We start from the raw sequence: 16,688 nt of genomic DNA, 5'->3' as shown, positions 1-16,688 counted from the left end.
TGGCTTGAATACGTTAATGCACTTACCCTGGGCCTGAAGATAGCAGTACACGTGAAATGCTGGCTATTGCTGTGATTGCTTGTTTTCCACCATATACCATATACTCTGGCGAGAAGTTCCCATGTGCTTTGTTCAAGGTCGTTTGGAGCTCAGCATGGTGGCTGGCACATATTAGTCACTCAAAAATGTCAGCTGAAGGATTAGAGAAAGGATGAGGGCAGATCATGTGAATATACATTCAGAGTGTGATTCTCATGATGAAATAACTTCAAGCAACCTGGAAGTTTTCCTAAAGACACAAATCATTTATTTTGGACTGGGAAGAAGAAAGGTGAAGAAGAGGTTTAGGGAACCCCTATGGAAACACGGCTCAGGAGTGGCCTTTGTCTAATAGCTCAACTGGATCTAACCTATGGGCCCAATTCCCAATGCCCGGCAGGCTGTGAGTGTGACTGGGGAGAGCTGGCCTGGAGGGAGTTTCCTCTTAACCTGTCCTCAAGGGATGCACAGCAGAAGCTAAACAGAATTGAGTGGTGGGAGGCCTGTCCTGTTAAGGCAGAGCCTGCCTCAGTCCCACTGAGGTTCAGGCAGGGGCCAAAGCTTCCATTCCTGGCACCTGTGGCCTGTGTGGTCATCAGTGCTGGGCAGCACCTATAGGTGAGCTTTCCCTGCAGGGGTTGGGTGGGGCTTCACAACTTGGCATCTTGGCCAGCAGGGCCATATCTTGGAAAATAAAGAGAGAACTGAGCAATGAAAGTTGGGTACATGAAAGAATTGGTGAGAGTGAAGTAAACACAAGCAAAAATTCTAAATATATATAGAGATGAAAAGCCAAAATTAAATTTAAAGTGAAAGTGTTTATGCATTGGAGCCATTTGGAGAAAATGACTCATTTTGTAAAGGAACAGATGTTCTCATTTGCATACTTTCTGTAATGGCGAATGGACTTTGCTCTGCCCTGCCGCATGGCATGTGTGCACTGTGGCTGGTAGCCCTTGATGCATGATACCAAGGGAGCACTTTTATTAATGTAATCCTTGGCCCTAGGCCCGTGGGTCTCCCAGTAGGAAACGCTTTGTCCCTGTTCATGATGAGGGAGTCTGGAGAAGCAGCAGCTCTGCCTCCTCCTGGACAGCCCCAGCCTAGCTGCTTCAGGCAAAGTAGATGAGGCCAAGGACCTTGAGCATGATCAGGTTGATCCTGCAGATGCTCACAACTCTCCTCCACTAGGGGTCCTCTGACGTGTTGCCCCAGTCTGTACCTTGCGTTTTCTCAGCAGCCTCTACTTTCTCAGCTGCCTCTTCGAGGGCCAGCACCCATGCACCTTGCAACATGTCAACATGCTCCACCTCCTCAGTTGCCTTTGCTAGGGCCACTTTGGGGCCCTCCTGTCTCCAGCCCATAGAACATATCCCAGGTCATCCAGATGCAGCTCTTGGTCTCCTTGCCTGCATCTAGAACAGAGGGAATAGGCAAAGGTCAGGAGGTGGGCAGGCCATGGCACAGGAGGGAAGCCTTTGTAGGGACTGACATCTCAGCCTCCATGGGTCGTGTGAAGACCCGTGGGCTTGCTCCTAATATGAAAGAACTGACCTCAGCATGCCCAGATCCCCTCGACTGGCTGGTGGAGGTGGTGGTACAAGACCATGGCCCTTTCTGGGATGCTGCAGTAACTGATCACCCTTCTCTGTCCCTATAGGTCTAGGGCAGATGGTCACTGATCCTCTGAGCATGTCCCCTCCATGCTCCAATCACTGCACTTTGGAGGACAGAAGAAGCCTTCCCTTTGCATCATGAAAATAGATACCATTCTCTTTGGGAACCTCTTGGGGAGTGTCTTCTTGAGACAACTCTCAGTTTCACTGCTTGACCCACAGTAAGGCTGTCCTGGGGCCCTCGAAGGCACACTTTTGGTGCTGTCCAGGAGAGCCTAGGAATCATGAGAGGGTTGCCATTCACTTCTCTAGGCCAAACTAGGGGAAACACCTAACTGAGGGGCTTGAACATCACCCAGATGTCCATGCAGCACGTGCTGGCTTGTCCCTTGGGGCCCACTCACCTGGCTTAGCACCATGGTCAGCTCCTGGGACTAGTTCCCTCCTGGATGACAGGAGGACCGTTTTCAGTCAGAGCAGGCTTCCAGCAGTGTGCACTGTGATGTCTTCTGATGTCATCCCGCTGGGCAGCTTCCGTGCCAGTGTCTTCTGGGTTCCCACCCCTCAGCAGAGGCTGAGGAGGAAGCAGAAATGAGGGGACTCATCGGCCAGGGACAGAGGAGCCCCTGTTACAAGGGAAGGGCCAGGAACATGGATGGCCTATGCTGGGACTGAGAAGTTCTGAGCACCACACCCTTGCCTCTATCTTCAAATGCCCATTAATGCTTCTGAGACCTAAGAGGTCTGGGAGCCAGTCTGGAAAAAGCAGCTGGTCATTCAACCCCACAGTCCAAAGGCACAAATGCCATCCCAAACAGCAGTTAAATAAAGTTTAACTTAAAGTTGCCTCCTTACATATTTTAAGGTTGTCCTAAAAGTTTCTCTGTACATAATGAACTATAACCTAAATGGAGGTGTAAACAGACTGTAACCTACTCTTATGCCAATCACTGAATTTTGGCCAATTAAGGGGGACCAGTTGTTCAAACCATGTTCAAATAAGGCAAATGCTAGGCTGTACACAACCTGGAAATTTCTTTATCTCACTTTTGTTTTTCATATGCCACTTTCTTTTTTCTGTCAGTAAGTCTTCTTCCACCATGTGGTTGTACTGGAGTCTCTCAGCCTATTCTGGCTCAGGAGGCTGCCCGATTCATGAATTGTTCTTTGCTCAATTAAACTGTTACATTTAATTTGTGTTTTAAATTTATTTTTAATTTTTTAATTTCCATAGGTTCTTGGGGGAACAGGTGGTGTTTGGTTACATGAGTATGTTCTTTCGTGGTGATTTGTGAGATTTTGGTGCACCCATTGCCTGAACAGTGTACACTACCCTCAATTTATAGTCTTTTATTCCTCAACCCCTTCCCACCCTTTCCCCCTGAGTCACCAAAGTCCACTGTGTCATTCTTATGCCTTTGCATCCTCATAGCTTGGCTCCCAATTATGAGTGAGAACATACAATTTTGGCTTTCCATTCCTGAGTTACTTCACTTACAATAATAATATCCAGTCTCATCCATGTTCCTGTTAATTAATGAATTAATGCCATTAATTCATTCCTTTTTATGGCTGAGTAGTATTCCATTGTATATATGTACCAAAGTTTCTTTATCCACTCATTGATTGATGGGCATTTGAGTTGGTCATACATTTTTGCAGTTACGAATTGTGCTGCTATAAACATGCATGTGCAAGTACCTTTTTCGTATAATGGCTGATTTTCCTCTGGATAGATACTCAGTAGTGGGATTGCTGGATCAAATGGTAGTTCTATTTTTAGTTCTATAAGGAATCTCCACACTGTTTTTCATAGTGGTTGTACTAGTTTACATTCCTACCAGCAGTGTAGAAGTGTTCCCTGTTCAGCACAACCACACCAACATCTATTATTTTTTGATTTTTTTATTATGGCCATTCTTGCAGGAGTAAGGTGGTATTGCACTGTGGTTTTGATTTGCATTTCCCTGATCATTAATGATGTTGAGCATATTTTTCATATGTTTCTTGGCCATTTATATATCTTCTTTTGAGAATTTTCTATTCATGTTCTTAGCTCACTTTTTGATGGGATTATTTGCTTTTTCTTGCTAATTTGTTTGAGTTTGTTGTAGATTCTGGATACTGGTTCTTTGTCAGATTGACTCTGAGTTGTCTGTTTACTCTGCTGACTGTTCTTTTGCCATGCCAACGAACAAATTAAACTTTAGTTTAATTAAGTGCCAGGTATTTATCTTTGTTTTTATTGCATTTGCTTTTGGGTACTTGGTTATGAAATCCTTGCCTAAGCCACGGTCTAGAAGGGGTTTTCTAATGTTATCTTCTAGAATTTTTATAGTTGCAGGTCTTAGATTTAAATCCTTGATCCATCTTGAGTTGATCTTTGTATAAGGAGAGAGATGAGGATCCAGTTTCATCCTCCTACATGTGGCTTGCCAGTTATCCCAGCACCATTTGTTGAATAGGGTGTCCTTTCCCCACTTTATGTATTTGTTTGCTTTGTCAAAGATCAGTTGGCTATAAGTATTTGGATTTATTTCTGGGTTCTCTATTCTGTTCTATTAGTCATGTGCATAATTTTATACCACTGCTATGCTGTTTTGGTGACTATGACCTTATAGTATAGTTTGAAATTAGGTAATGTGATGCCTCCAGATTTGTTCTTTTTGCTTAGTCTTGCTTTGGTTATGTGGGCTCTTTTTTGGTTTCATATGAGTCTTAGGATTGTTTTTTCTAGTTCTGTGAAGAATTATGGTGGTGTTTTGTTGGGAATTTCATTGAATGTGTAGATTGCTTTTGGCAGTATGGTCATTGTCACAATATTGATTCTACCCATCCGTGAGCATAGAATTTGTTTGTGTTTTCTGTGATTTCTTTCAGCAGTGTTTTGTAGTTTTCCTTGTAGAGGTCTTTCATATCCTTGGTTAGGTATATTCCTAAGTATTTAATTTTTTGCAGTTGTTGTAAAATGGGTTCGGTTCTTGATTTGATTCTCAGTTAGGTCACTGTTGGTATATAGGAGAGCTACTGATTTGTGCACATTAATTTTGTATCCAGAAACTTTGCTGAATTCTTTTTTTCAGTTCTAGGAGCTTTTTGGTGGAGTCTAGGTTTTCTAGGTATGCAGTCATATCATCAGCAAACAGTAACAGTTTGACTTCCTCTGTACTGATTTGGATGCCCTTTATTTCTTTCTCTTGTCTGATTGCTCTGGCTAGGACTTCCAGTACTACATTGAAGAGATGTGGTAAGAGTGGGCATCCTTGTCTTGTTCCAGTTCTCAGAGGGAATGTTTTCAACCCCATTCGGTATTATGTGGGTTTGTCATAGATGGCTTTTATTACATTGAGATATGTCCCTTGCATTTTGCTGAGTTTTAATCATAAAGGGATACTAGATTTTGTTGAATGCTTTTTCTCCATCTATTGAGAAGACCATGTGATTTTTGTTTTTAATTCTGTTTATTTGGTCACATTTATTGACTTGTATCTGTTAAACCATCCCTGCATCCCTGGTATGAAGCCCACTTGGTCATGGTGGATTATCTTTTTGATATGCTGTTGGATTCAGTCAGCTAGTATTTTGTTAAGGATTTTTGCATCTATGTTCATTAGGGATGTTGGTCTGTAGTTTTCTTTTTTTGTTACGTTCTTTCCTGGTTTTGTTATTAGGGTGATAGTGGCTTCATGGAATGATTTAGGGAGGATTTCCTCTTTATCTATCTTGTGGAATAGTGTCAATAGGATGGTACCAATTCTTTGAATGTCTGATAAAATTCAGCTGTGAATTCGTCTGGTCCTAGACTTTCTTTGGTTGGTAACTTTTTTGTTACCATTTCAGTCTTGCTGGTTGTTACTGGTCCGCTCATGCTATCTAATTCTTCCTGATTTAAGCTAGGAGGGTTGTATCATTCCAGAAATTTACCCATCTCCTCTAGGTTTTCTAGTTTATGCATGTAAAGGTGTTTCATAGTAGCCTTGAATGACTTTTTGTATTTCTGTGGTGTCAGTTGTAATATCTCCCATTTCATTTCTAATTGAGCTTATTTGGATATTCTCTCTTCTTTTCTTGGTTAATGTTGCTAATGGTCTACCAATTTTATTTATCTTTTCAAAGAACCAGCTTTTTGTTTCATTTATCTTTTGTATATTTTTGTTTCAATTTTATTTAGTTCTGCTCTGATCTTGGCTATTTCCTTTCTTCTGCTGGGTTTGGGTTTGGTTTGTTCTTGTTTCTCTAGTTCCTTGTGGTATGACCTTAGATTGTCTGTTTGTGCTCTTTCAGATTTTTTGATATAGGCATTTAGGGCTATGAACTTTCCTCTTAGCACTGCCTTTCCTGTATCCCGGATGTTTTGATAGGTTGTTCACTGTTGTAATTTAGTTCGAAGAATTTTTTAATTTCCACATTGGTTTCATTGCTGGCCCACTGATCATTCAAGGGCAGGTTATTTAATTTCCATGTATTTGCATGGTTTTGAAAGTTCCTTTTGGAGTTGATTTCCAGTTTTATTCCACGATGATCTGAGAGAGTGCTTGATATAATTTCAATTTTCTTAACTCTATTGAGGCTTGTTTTGTGGCCTAGCATATGGATTATCTTGAAGAAAGTTTTGTGTGCTGATGAATAGTATGTATATTCTGCAGTTGTTGGTTAGAACGTTCTGTAAATATCTGTTAAGACCATTCGTTCCAGAGTATAGTTTAAATCCATTGTTTCTTTGTTGACTTTGTCTTGATGACCTGTCTAGTGCTGTTAGTGGAGTACTGAAGTCTCCCACTATTATTGTGTTGCTGTCTATCTCATTTCTTAGGTCTAATAGTAATTGTTTTACAAATTGGGAGCTCCAGTGTTAGGTGCATATATATGTGATATTTTCCTGTTGAACAAGGCCTTTTATCATTATATAATGTCTCTCTTTGTCTTTTTAAATTGCTGTCGCTTTAAAGTTTGTTTTGAACATATGAAAAAAAAGCTCATCGTCACTGGTCATTAGAGAAATACAAATCAAAACCACATTGAGATACCACCTCACGCCAGTTAGAATGGCGATCATTAAAAAATCAGGAGACAACAGATGCTGGAGAGAATGTGGAGAAATAGGAACACTTTTACATTGTTGGTGTGAGTGTAAATTAATTCAACCATTGTGGAAGACAGTGTGGTGATTCCTCAAGGCTCTAGAAATAGAAATACCATTTGACCCAGCAATACTATTACTGGGTAGATACCCAAAGGATTATAAATCATTCTGTTATAAAGACACATGCACATGTATGTTTATTGTGGCACTGTTTGCAATAACAAAGACTTGGAACCAACCCAAATGCCTATTAATGATAGACTGGATACTATGCAGCCATAAAAAGGGATGAGTCCATGTCCTTTGCAGGGACATGGATGAAACTGGAAACCATCATTCTCAGCAAACTGACACAAGAACAGAAAACCAAACACCACATGTTCTCACTTGTAAATGGGTGTTGAACAATGAGAACACACAGACACAGGGAGGGGAACATCACACACCAGGATCTGGGAGGGTGGGGGTCTAGGGGAGTAATAGCAGGGCATGGGGGGATTGGGGAGGGATAGCATTAGGAGAAATACCTAATGTACATGATGGGGCGATAGATGCAGCAAACCACCACCATGGCACATGTGTACCTATGTAACAAACCTGCGCGATCTGCACATGTACCCCAGAACTTATGGTATAATAAATAAAAAAAAATAAAGTTTGTTTTGTCTGATATGAGAATAGCTACTCCTGCTTGCTTTTGGTGTCCATTTGCATGGAATGTCTTTTTCCACCCCTTTACCTTAAGTTTATATGAATCCTTACGTGTTAGGTGAGTCTCTTGAAAGCCACAGATAGTTTGTTTGTGAATTCTTACCCATTCTGTGATTCTGTGTCTTTTAAGTGGAGCATTTAGGCCATTTAAATCCAACATTAATATTGAGATGTGAGGTACTATTCCATTCATCATGCTATTTGTTGCCTGCATACCTTGGTTTTTTGTTGTTGTTGTTTGTTTGTTTTTGGTTTTTTATTTGTATTTTTGTTTTGTAGGTCCTCTGAGACTTATACTTTAAATAGGTTTTATTTTGATGTGTTTCCAGGATTTGTTTCAAGATTTAGAGCTCCTTTTAGCAGTTCTTGTAGTGCTGGCTTGGTAGTGGCGAATTCTCTCAGTATTTGTTTGTCTGAAAAAGACTGTCTTTTCTTCATTAATGAAGCTTAGTTTCACGGATACCTTTTTCAGGTAGACTGGGGATTTCTTCTTGATTTGGATCCAGTTCTGGTGAGGTAGTGTGCTTTTGCTGGGGGTGTTAAAGAACTTGTTTTGTCATATTACCAGAGTTGGTTTTCTGATTCCTTCACATTTGGGTAGGCTGTGTCAGAGGGAAGGTCTAGGGCTCAAGGCTATTGTTCAGAGTTTTTTGTCCCACAGCATTCCCTTGATGTAGTACTCTCCCTCTTTTCCTATGGATGTGACTTCCTGAGAGCTGCACTGTAGTGATTCTTGTCTCTCTTCAGGATCTAGCCACCCAGCAGGTCTGCCAGGCTCCAGTCTAGTACTAGGGGTTGTCTGTGCAGAGTTCTGTGATGTGAAGCATCTATAGGTCTCTCTTTGTTGATACCAGCACCTGTTCTGGTGGAGGTGGCAGTGGGTGAGATGGACTCTGTGAGGGTCCTTAGTTTTGGTTATTTAATGCACTATTTTTGTACTGGTTGGCCTATTGCTGGGAGGTGGCGCTTTCAAGAGAGCATCAGCTGTGGTAGTATGGGGAGGATCAGGTGGTGGGTGGGGCCTTAGAACTCAAAGAGTATATGCCCTTTGTCTTCAGCTAGTAGAGTGGGTAGGGAAGGACCATCAGGTGGGGGCAGGACTAGGCATGTCTGAGCTCAGACTCTCCTTGGGCAGGTCTTGCTGTGGCTGCTGTGGGGGATGGGGGTGAGGTTCCCAGGTCAATGGAGTTACGTTCCTAGGAGAATTATGGCTGCCTCTACTGTGTCACGCAGGTTGTCAGGGAAGTAGGGGAAAGCTGGAAGTCACAGGCCTCATCCAGCTCCCATGAAACTCAGAAGACTGGTCTCTCTCCTACCATGCCCTACCCTACAACAGCACTAAGTCTGTTTCCAGGCGGTCTACGAACAGGGCCAAGAACTTGCCCCAGGCTACCAGCTCCCAGCTGCAAAGGCAGGTAGGGCTTTCATGCTTCCCTGCCTGTGGAGCCTGCACACTGGATTCATGCTCTCCCCTGAGTTCTGGCCAGGAGACTTCTTTAGTTGGAATTATTACAAAGTTCAGCTGGAGGTTTCCTTCTCCCTGTGCCCTTTTCCCAGTTCTTCTGGCAGCCCTCCCCAGGTAGCCCTGTGAGACAAGTCAGAGATTGCTTACCCGGGAACCCAGAGAGACTACAGGGCTTTTCCTGCTGCTCCCTTTACCCCTGTATTTCACTCGGCTTTCTATTTTATTTTATTTTTTTGAGATGGAGTTTCGTTCTTGTTACCCAGACTGGAGTGCAATGGCGCTGTCTCGGCTCACCGCAACCTCTGCCTCCTGGGTTCAAGCAATTATCCTGCCTCAGCCTCCCAAGTAGCTGGGACTACAGGCATTCACCACCATGTCCAGCTAATTTTTGTATTTTTAGTAGAGACGGGGTTTCACCATGTTGGCCAGGATGGTCTCAATCTCTTGACTTCGTGATCCACCTGCCTCAGCCTCCCAAAGTGCTGGGATTATAGGCGTGAGCCATCATGCCCCACTCGGCTCTCTAAATTGACTCTACTCCAGGTATTGTCAGAATCTTCTTCTGTGATCTAGACCTTCAGGTTCCCCAGTGACAGTGTGTGTTTGGCGTGTTTGGCGTGTTTGGCGGCAGATAATCTCCCTTTCTCACTCCCACGGGTTGGGCAGTCACAGTAATAGGGATGTCTCCTGGGTCCTGCAGGAGCAAATCACTTCTTTCTGTGGGTTTGTGGGTTCTCTTTGTTTCCTGGATTATTCCTGCAGTAGTTCCGGAGCAAAAGTCTATGATGTCCAAACCTTGCTCTGGTCCGTTTGAATGAAAGCTGGTATCTAGTCCTGCCTCCTGTCTGCATTGATCCTTGGGGAAAACACCATAAACTCTGTTAAATTTAATTTGGCTAAGGGTTCCCTTTTAACAGATGGTGTCAGAAGTGGCATCTGAGATAGAATTGCTAGTAATCCCCAAAAGTGCCAACTGAGCAAGCAAGCACCCACTGGGCCTATTGTTTCCATTGCTCTCTCATAACAACTGGGGATCTTGGTAAGCTCTCCCTCAGATTCTGAAGTTCCACAGATTTGTGTTTTGACCTCTCTGAGTTTGAGCACATTTTTGATCAATACTAGGTTTGGAAGTTCTGACAGAAACTGAACTGGGTCTACAAATGGATTGTATCTGATAATTAACTGGCTTGGATACAGTTAGGGGCCTATTTTGTCCGACTGGGTCAGAAAGAAACCAGTAGCAGATGGCAATATTGCAGGGGGTGTAAACTTTGACTTTTGGAAATTCACAGGAATTTTTGTGTTTTCTACTCCCTTTGTTTCTTTTTTCTTGTACACTTAAGTGTGGAAACAGATCACTGTCAGTGTTGCTTGAGGAGTCCAGAGAGCCAAAGTCAATATTTGAGGTAAAAATGGGGTCCTTAATTTCTAAAGAACCGAGTACCTTCCAGCTAACATGTATATCAGTATTAGGCCCTAGAAGCAGCAAAGGCATATAGAAATGGCAAAAACATACTAAAGATAATTTAAAGTTATAGTGAAATGTTCCAAATGAACAACACTGCACTTGAAGGAGTGCATTTGAAAATGAAGTCTTGGGGCCGGGCGCGGTGGCTCACGCCTATAATCCCAGCACTTTGGGAGGCTGAGGTGCGGGTGAATCACAAGGTCAAGAGATCGAGACCATCCTGGTCAACAAAGTGAAACCCCATCTCTAATAAAAATACAAAAATTAGCTGGGCATGGTGGTGCACGCCTGTAGTCCTAGCTACTCGAGAGGCTGAGGCAGGAGAATTGCTTGAACCCAGAAGGTGGCGGTTGCGGTGAGCCGAGATCATGCCATTGCACTCCAGTCTGGATAACAAGAGCAAAACTCCGTCTCAAAAAAAAAAAAAAAAGAAAGAAAATGAAGTCTCCCAAATTAGTCTCATCTAGAGGTGTCCATTGATATGCAGAAGCTTCTAAAGAGATTTCAATATTTTTATTTAAAGACTTTATAAAAGGCACATAAAAAGCTAAGTTACTAATTGATAAGAAAAATTAAATCTGCTAACCTTTTGGCTTAGTTACTGTCCTGCCCCAAAGGTGAAATGAAAACTCTCCTAGATAAAGTGTTTATAAACGGTAGTCCCTCAGTTAAAATAGCCTTGCTTCTTTTTCAGATGTATTCATGCTAAGACCAGGCGTAGAGAATGCTCTCTTTGCCCTATTCCTTAAGAAGCTCCACCCTGAACTTAGTAATTTTAGCTAAGAAACGGTAGCTAAGTTAAAAAGAACACCAACTGAACTAAAATATACCTTTCTGGAATTGAAGTGGCAATCTTAAAAGCCTTTTATAAAAGAAGTTTACCTCAATAAAGGAAAGCTCCATTTGTAAGGCAGTCTGCCTGTGTACATTAGAAACTCTTACCATTGTTTTAAATTTACATATTAAGTCTCGCCTTTGCTTAAGGTCCTTTTCTGGCCAGTTTATCTTGATCAACTTTCACGTATGTACCATTGTTTCCCTTGATTTGAGGATACAATGATACCATATTTATGCCTAAAATCTTAGCTCTGCGCTTATGAAATATAATTTTTTTTTGTGTTGCCTAGTTAACAATTGCTTGGGGCGGTGAAACAGATAACTGGAAGACTGATATTCTGAATGAGGGAAAGGAAAACTATTTGAAAGCTGGCAAATAAAAATGGAAGCTATAAGATCTGCTTCTGTGTGTTTGTATGTCTATATGTGTTATGTGTATGTGATAATATTTAATAAATAAAGCTGGTTTATTGTTGGCAAAATATGAATGACTTCACAATTATCAGCTAAATATAATTAGATACCTGCTTGATTTGGCTGTGAACTTACATTTTTTTTTGGTTTAGAGCCTCCAGATTTGGGGGTGTGAACAGCTGGCCATGACAAGGTCTGGAGAAGACACATTCTCAGTTCCGAGACCAGCAGCTACAAGTCAGAATCAAGGCAAATATGACCCTTCTCTGCTTTCCCTACTTGCCTACTGGCTATTTTTGGGAGGGGTTGGATCCTCTAGGCAGCTGTCTTCTGTCCTGGCCTCTACACCTGGTATATAAATTCAGTACTCAGACAGGTCCTGACCTTCATAGTCCTCCTGGGTACCACATGGTTACCGGGGACCCCAGATAATCTGGGGAAGACATTATGCCACAGAAGTTTGTGCCATTTTCAGTGGGGAGGAGCCTGGCCCCTCCTCTTCCTAGGTGATAGCTGGGATTCCATTTGTGAGGTGGGAAGCACACCAGCAGAACTCTGGCTTTGTGGAGAATCCCTGTTTCTCTTTTTTCTTTTTCACTCAATAAACCCTGCCCTCCTCACCCTTCAAATTGTCTGTGAGCCTAATTTTTTGTGGCCATGTGCCAAGGACCCCCGTCTTTAGCTGAACTAAGAGTCCCACAACAATTAGGGAGGGTACTTGGGTTATAGTTTCAAAATTCGTTTTGGTAATTAAAAATCTTAAAGTCATGTTATGCTAAAGTAACAGATAATCACAAAATGTCTGAGTCATTTATAACTTAAAATAATTTTTTTCTACAAATGCTACTATAAAACAGTTTAAAATTACTTTCTGTGGATTTCACTAGAAATTAGGGTTACTAAGAGTTAAAATTATAGTTAGTATATGTAATTAGAACTACTAGATATGAGAGAAAATTCTACATGAAGAGTATCTAAACAAAAGTAAGATATGCCTTGATGAGAAAGTTATAAAGGCACAAAAATATGTGTTTGTTAAAAATGTTTAGTTTGAAGTTACTAAGGGTTTCAAATTGAAGGAGTAAAAAATAGATACAAATAGATAAACATAGAAAGTTGGGGAGAAAATGTAAAACATAAAAGCCTTGTGAAAATCTCATGTCGTTAAAGATGACAGATTTGACAAATTTATTGATAAGATTTTATTAAAATTACCTTTGGTATTGATAGTACACTATAATTTGTCTTTCTCTGTTGAACAAAAATATTGTGTAGTATTAATAAGACCCAGTAAAATCTTTATGTTCATCTTTAAGTAAACCGCAAAAAGGAAAAAAAAGAGAGAAGGGACAAATTCTGTCTCATCATGTCTTTCTCAGGTCTGTTGATTGTTTGGAAAACTGAGTCCCCTCTATTGAAGAGTATAGGTTTTACATTAAAAAAAAATCTTTTAATCATTACTTTGGCTAAATAAATGACTATTATTTTATGGTAGCTTGTGATCCTATTTGGTTACATGTTTTAAATCTTTGACATATTTTACAGGCTTCCCAAAATCAAATTTTACCTTCAAAATTAAGTACTTTTTACCTCTAGCTTTGGGATGGTACAAAAGGCCCCTGAATCATCCAAAAGAAAAACACACAGAATTATTTGATTTGTCAAATTATGTGGGAGGCATTGTCAAATAAGAAATAACGTTTAACCTTCTGCAAGTTATATTTTAGTGACTATGTTATTAATATATATTCTGAAATTATATGGCATTTGTAAAATTCTAATATATTTTATGCTATCGGTCATAATTATGGTTATGTTAAATTATTGTAAGCCACAGAAATAACCAAATTTCCTTGTAAATTGTCTCTTTAACTATGACCATTTAAAGTTATTTCCACAGTTAATTGCTTAATTCTGATGCAGTTTCTGAAAACTTCACAAACACACAAACATCTTAGAGTATGGTGTCTTTAAGGAGGTTCATGAAGGGATGAAAAGGACCCTGACAAACACTCTTGAATACAGGCTTCTAATAACTTCAAGATCAAATAATCTGGACTGGGTAAGAATTTCTGGAACTCTAATAAAGAGACTGACTGGTTTATAAAACTGCTACACAGCAGGAAAAATATTGAATACCAAGAAGGTACTTCACCAGATATTCATGCTAAATCAGTGAATTGTTTAGATATGCAGTTCGAATGAACTCCATGGTCCGGATCAAATGACCTATGATAACCTATCAGTTATCAATGCTATGCACCTAAATTGGAGAAACAGCCAGTATGTAAGAGGACATAAGTCCAATGTTAAGTGTGGACTCATGGAGAACCTGGATGCCCACCTTATCCTTCCTGAGTCCTTAAAGCTTTTGTTATTAAAAGCTTTGCATTCCATGCCTTATGAAAGAGATAAAATGATTCAAATTAAATATATATATATATATGTGTGTGTGTGGTGTCTGTTCTAAATTGCTAAAATAGTTTATGACCAATATTTGGTGTGTCAAACCAAATTCCTGGAAAGATAAAACTTCAGGTACATTTTTGCTGCCTGGAGGGTCATTTAAATCTTTATAGAGGGATTGTATTCCATTGTAATTTCCCATGCATATTTTCTGGTTGTATTAAAAACTTTCCCATGCATGCAAGAGGGCTGATACACCAGTAGGTCATTATGCCAAAGTGTATGTTCAGATAAAGAAAGGTTTTCATGGTCCACTGACTGAGGACAGTCAACACCTTCACAATCTAGAACCAGAAGATTGAATCTGCTGAGAAAATCAAAGAAAGACTACACTTGCCATCCACACTGCAGCAAAACTTCCAGACTTTGAATCTTGGGTTTTTAATCTCACAACTCATAAGGGTCCTCTTGACACTCTTGGAACTGTACATCCATTGGAAACCCTAAGGTAAAGCTAACCAGGGAAGTTTCTCCCCAGAAGCAGACAGCATCCTTGGTATGGACGGCTTTTTTCCAAGATCATGAATCAAGACTTCTGTGCTAGCATGAGACTCTCATCTTTCTATTTTTTCCTTGCTTATGCCTCAGTGAACAAAAGAAGTAAAAAGGGGGTCTTTTGTGTACTCTCATAAGGTGTACTTCTAAATGAAGAATTTTACAACCAGCCTTATACATGGACAAACTTATGCCTTGATAGATGGAAGATAAAAGGTCAGTGTAGGTGAAAAATTTTAATGGCACATTTGTTGCCTCATAAACAGGCAGAAACAGAACACTGAGTCACTCCTCTTAACCTGTTAATGAATCACATGCTAAAGAGAACATTGCCATGATCCTTCATTCTTCTAGGTGAAGAAATGAGAGAAAATTCTATATGAAGAGTATCTTTTTCCATGGTTTGGAGTAAACGAGGCAATGATTAGAAATGTACCCCTGGTGACACTGTGGGAGTTCCAAGGCAGGTGGATCACTTGAGGTCAGGAGTTCAAGACCAACCTGGCCAACATGGTGAAACTCCATCTCTACTGAAAATACAAAAAATTAGTTGGTCATAGTGGTGTGCACCTGTAATCCCAGCTATTCTGGAGGCTGAGGCAGGAGAATCTCTTGAACCCAGGAGGCGGAGGTTGCAGTGAGCTGAGATTGCGTCATTGCACCCCAGCCTGGGCAACAGAGTGAAACTCCATCTCAAAAAAAAAAAAATGTATCCCTGGTGATAGACTCTATAGCAGATTCTACTGCAAAAGCTATGGTTATACAGGAGGCTTTAAATTCTCTTTTGAAGTCTAGGTGCAGTGGCTCATCCTCATAATCCCAGCACTTTGGGAGGCCGAGACGGGCAGACCACCTGAGGTCAGGAGTTTGAGACCAGCCTGGCCAACGTAGTGAAACCCTGCCTCTACTAAAAAATACAAAAAATCAGCTGGGCATGGTGGCATGTGCCTGTAATCCCAGGTACTCAGGAGACTGAGGCAGGAGAATTGCTTGAACCTGGGAGGTGGAGGTTGCAGAGAGCTGAGATCACACCACTGCACTCCAGTCTGGATGACAAAGCAAGACTCTGTCTAAACAAATAAATAAATAAATTCTCTTGTAAAAGTTATGCTAAATAACAGATTTTGTCTAGATTATTTACTGGCTAACCAGAGAATTATCTCTGCAGTTGCTGGCACTTCTTGTTTCCTGTACAGAAATAAATCAGGTATTACAGAGATTTAGTTGTAGGAGATTAATGAACAGACTGTTTGTTTAAAGTGAGTAGATTCTTTATCTAGCTTATTCTTTGATCTATTTGATTTTAGGTGGTTTGGTTTATGGGGACCCTGGCTAAGGAGCATACTCCAAACTCTGTGTATTATCCTCTTGATAGTCATAATAGTAGTCTCCCTGGGATGTTGTATTCTCTCAAAAGTTTAAAATGTTTGCTTGCAGCCATCTCTAAAATTTCAAATGGTCTCTTTCCAACTGGAATGACAAGAGCTCAAATACATGTGTGACCGTGAGGACACTGTAACCTATGAATGATGCATTGAGACTAGAAATCCAAAATGATGGTAACTGAGAGTGGTGCTAAGGCCCTAAGTTTTGGTGACTCTCTCACCTATGTGAGAATCTGACCAAAAGGGAGGAATTCTTAACCAAAATAATGAAAGGCCATTGTTTTGGACTGAGCTCCTCTACTAACCCCATAGACCAAATCAAACCAAAATGGAGTCACTTACGTTAAAGGTGACATAATCAAACTAAGGCTTTAAGGATGCAAATATATCCTAGAACAGACCAGGTTTTGTTTTTCTTCTGTAAACTGGGCGTTCCAGCATAAGGAGGTATCCTCTACTCTAACCCTTACAAAAAAAATAACCTGATATCCTTATTCTCACCTTACAAAATCCAGTGTTCTGCTGTTTTCGTAGATTTTGAATCCAAATAAGTATATTTACAATGGTGATAGTGACATCAATGACAAAAGTTTTGGTCAATCTATCAAAATTGAGAGCATGACCAAAAGGGGGGGAATTGTTACATCAAATTTAGCCTAAAGCTTCCTCCTAACATAGTTTACGTTTGTCCTCATAGGTTCTCTTGTAC

This window comes from Callithrix jacchus, chromosome 1 (genome assembly GCF_049354715.1).
Source record: "Callithrix jacchus isolate 240 chromosome 1, calJac240_pri, whole genome shotgun sequence".
Classification (NCBI taxonomy): Eukaryota; Metazoa; Chordata; class Mammalia; order Primates; family Cebidae; genus Callithrix; species Callithrix jacchus.
Note: the sequence above shows the minus strand (reverse complement) of the source record.